The following is a 4,195-nucleotide window of genomic DNA, read 5'->3' as shown; positions in this document are numbered from 1 at the left end:
CCTCCTGCTGACTGTGCCGCTTGAGGAGGTTTCCAGTCAGTCCCCACGTCTCCATCGCCCTTCCCAGGCCAGGCCATTGCCAGCACTTGCCAAGAGGACAGCCTCCCGCTGGCCTCCTGCCCTGGCGTCTCGCCCTCCAAACCCCTTGCTACATGGCAGCCGGCGATCTTCTAAAGTGAACATCTGACCACTTCATTCCCTTGCTAACTCTCTTCTTTCCCCATTATCCTCAGAAAAAGCCCAGCTCCTTCATGTGGGTTACAGATTTGTCAGGATCTCGTCCCCGGTTATCTCTCGCCGACCTTCTCCTCCTCACCCCCTGGCAACTTCCACTCCACCCAAATTTTTGCTCCGGCCATTTGAAATGACCTCGTCTGTGGTTCTCCTGGCCCTGTGGCTAGGCACACTACTCTCCCCTCTGTCTGGAACGTTCTTCCTCACCTTCTGATCGTCTGCTTAGATCCTTTCCTCAACCCCCCAAATTTGGGTCTGGCGCTCACTTAGGTGCTCTCCTCTCATGGCATTAGCACGCTGTAACTACCCATTTACCTGTCTTTCTCCCCCCCTAGACTGAGAAAAACGTGAGGGCAAGAACTGTGTCTCTTTTTCCCCCGTTGTTTTCTCTGTTCCCAGCACAGTGCCCAGACACTTTGGAGATGCTTAACAAATATGTTGAATGAATGAATGAATGAATGAATGAAGTCTTCTGGGATCTCACCCTTCCCTGTACTTGGCCCTGTGGAAACGCTTCTCCGTCTGCGCTATAATTGTCTGGCTACTTTTCCATCCTCCTTTCTAATCTGGGGACTCCTTGGGGTGGAACTTGCCTAGCTCACTGCTATATTCCCAACGTCCAGCACAGACCCTGGCATTTAATAAATACTTACTGGATCTTGAACATTAACGGGAAACCTACCAGTCAGTTTGACAAAAACAAACAGACAAGCCTTTTCTGTCTGGGCGTGTGTAATTTGGTTGAGATTTTGTACGGGACACCTGTAATAAAGCCATGTTTTTACCAGTTTGGTTAAAAAAAATTGCTACCAGTTTGGAAGATAGAATTAAATACGTTAAGATTTCTCAGGATTTTTTTTGTGTATTCTAGCCCTACGGGAAACCCTAAGTCAGCTACCAGCTACATATTCATAAAGTCAGAAATAAGAAGATAGTTTCCATCCCGAGCCATATGGAGCCTGAAGATGACTATGTTGGTGTTGACATCCCTACGCATATCGAAAACCATCATTTTAAAACAACTCCTGTTCTGATAACTTAACTATTTTGAGAACTGATGGTTTACTCATATCACAAATTGGTGGATTATAGTTTTCTTTAAAATAGTTAAAGTTCTGATCTTCTTTGTGGTATAAATAAGATTGTTTTCAGGAAATGCTCCAGCATTACCAGCAACAAATTTTACAAATCATGTGTATTAGTTAGTATGCTTTGGGCTGCAAGGAACAGGCTTTCCAACTAAAGATAACTTAAACAGTGAGGAATTTATGACCCTGCAAATCAGGAAGCCTAGAGGTAATCACTCCAGAATTCAGCAACTCTGAGACTCAGGAGTATGGACTGACTTTTCTTTGATTCTCTTAGCTTTACCCTCATGGTGGCAAGGCGGCTGCCATAGCTTCAAGCATCACATCCTCACATGATAACAAACAAAGTTAGGAAGGAAAGGGGCATTTCCTCCCATGTAGCTCTTTTTATTAGGGAGGAAATTCTTTCCCAGAAGCCCCCAGCAACTCTCTCTAATGTCTCATTGGCCTGGATTGGTTCACATGCCCACCTATAGGAAAGGCTGGGGAGTGTACATGGGGCATTTTCAGCCTTTCTGGCTGGAGGTTGGCTTTGCCCTCAAGGAAAAAAGAGGGAATAGCTGCTGGATAGGCAGCCTGCCATCTCCCTGGGTCAGTTCACTTTAGCAAATAACACTGTTCTTTATTTACTATTTTTTCCATTACAATCTCAGATGTGTTGGGGAGTTCAGGGTGAGGTGTGGTGTCCAGATTCTACCATTCACCCTTCTTCTCCTACAGGGTTTTGACCAATAATAACGCAGAAGGGACTGCCCGTCAGATGAGGTTAATAACAGAACGGCAATAGCAACAGCATCAGGAGCCGCCAGTGACTGAGCTCCAGGGGCTTCACGGTGCAGTGTCCCCATGACCTGGCACAGGCGGGGCTGCTGGGTGTCCTCAGAGAGCTTTCTCCTCCCTCCACCTCCTCCCCCCCGCTGCTCCTTGAAGCCCACTCTGATGGGCTGGTTCTTCCCCACCCCCTTGGATAAAATCTCAGGCCAGGGCCCTTGGCTTTCCTGTCACTCTGAGGTCACCAGAAGCCCTCCAGGTGTGGGTTACACAGGTGTATGCATTTGTTAAAATTCAGCGAATACACACAAGATTTCTGCATTTCAACCTAAGTAAATTTTACCCCGAAAGAAAAAACTGTGAACAAATATCAAGCTCCAGTTAGCGACAGGCACACTCAAGTACTTAGGGGGAAGTGCACGATGTCTGCAACTCACCTTGAAGTCACCCAAGGACAGGGTGGCTGTAGAGCCTGTGCGTTAGGCGTGAGGGAAACACGGAGCCTCCTGTGACCACCCTCAGCTCTTGTTATCACCTCCACGCTTCTCCCGGAGAGAAAATGGAGGAGCAGCTGTGCATGGGTCGGAGAGAGGCGCTGGAGTCTGTCCTCCTTTTGGAGGCAAGATTACTCCATCTACATTCTCAGCTAACGCTTTGGACTCAATTCAGTCAGTTAGTCCCTCCAGTCTCCTCCTTGTAGGAAGAGAAAGGGACTCTCCTCCTCCATGGAAATTGAGAGAAAGAGGATAAGGCTCCCTCCTGACTAAGGATGACCTTTCCCTGACCTTGCTCCGCGGCCCTCTCCAGAGCTGCCAAGGGGCAGCAGGCAGAGCAGTGTCCCGGGGGTCAGCCCAGCTCTGCCTGCAGGGCGGAAGCCTGTGCTTCGCCCCCCCAATATGTATTCCACTCTTCCCAGCAAAAGCCTCCGATTTTCCGGTTGGATCCACTTCTTCCTCTTCTCTAAGTCGGTGCGGTTTGCATGGACCCTCATCCCCAACTCAGGGCCAGAGCACGTGACCCCGCCGGGGTGATCAGAGACCTCCAGTCCCTTAGCCATGGTGACTGACGGCCTGATGCTCTGAGTACCAGGGCAGGTGTTCCTTCCCACTCGATTTGAAGCTGAGGGGATCTGAGTTCTCAAGGTGGCATCTGCCATAGAGGACACTGAGCTGAGACAAGAAGAGAACCCAGATCCTAGCGCCACTGTTTGAGCTCCTGTATGCAGCCATGCTTGATGCAGGCATGACCTCTGAATTTTTTCGTTACATGAACCAATGTTCTTTAAATGCTTTCAACTCTGCCCCTTCAGGCCCATCCCCACCATTGCTGCCTAATCTTGGTCTCGTCCTCTTTCATCCAGCTGAATGCAGAAGCCTCTTGCCTGTTCTCTCCTCCTCCAATCCATCTCCCGCTTGCTGTCAGAATGAACTATCTGAAACACAAATCTGATTAGGTCACAGCCCCGCTTAAAATCCTTCAACGGCTCCCTGTGCTCATGAGGATAAAATCCACACTCCTTTGTGCACCAGCCAAGGCCCTCATAACCTGGTCCCCGCGGGCCTTGTTTCAGCTCCTCCTCTCCTCCCACCATGCACCCTGATGGTGGGAAACCACTTGCAGCTCCCCAAAACATCAAAATGGTGCCAAGTCTTTGTTTATTCTCTTCCCTCTGCTGAGAACACCCTTCCCCTCCTTCTCTACCTGATAAACTGCAACTCGCCCCTACAGCCCCGGCTGGAGCAGGGCTTTCTCTGAAAGAGCTTTCCTCACGGGCTCAGGCACACCCTTCCTCAGCATTTCTCAGGCACTTACTGATACGGATCAGGGCCGCCCCCAGGGAGAGAAGAGCAAGGCATCCTGGCCTACATGCCGATCTATGTGACCCGACTCATATCTAAAGTTATGCGACCACACAATAACCAGAGCCCACCTGCACTGATACCATTTTAATGACTTTTTACATCATCTTTCGTTTGTCTGGTAAAAATAAGTCATGTACCCATGCCTTATAAATTTAGCCCTAACCCTCAACACATTGCAGCCCTTCAGTGCCCTTGGGTCCTGTCCCCATGCCTGCAGCCCTTCACTGCCCATGGGTCCTG

This window comes from Equus quagga, chromosome 11 (assembly GCF_021613505.1).
Source record: "Equus quagga isolate Etosha38 chromosome 11, UCLA_HA_Equagga_1.0, whole genome shotgun sequence".
Classification (NCBI taxonomy): domain Eukaryota; kingdom Metazoa; phylum Chordata; class Mammalia; order Perissodactyla; family Equidae; genus Equus; species Equus quagga.
Note: the sequence above shows the minus strand (reverse complement) of the source record.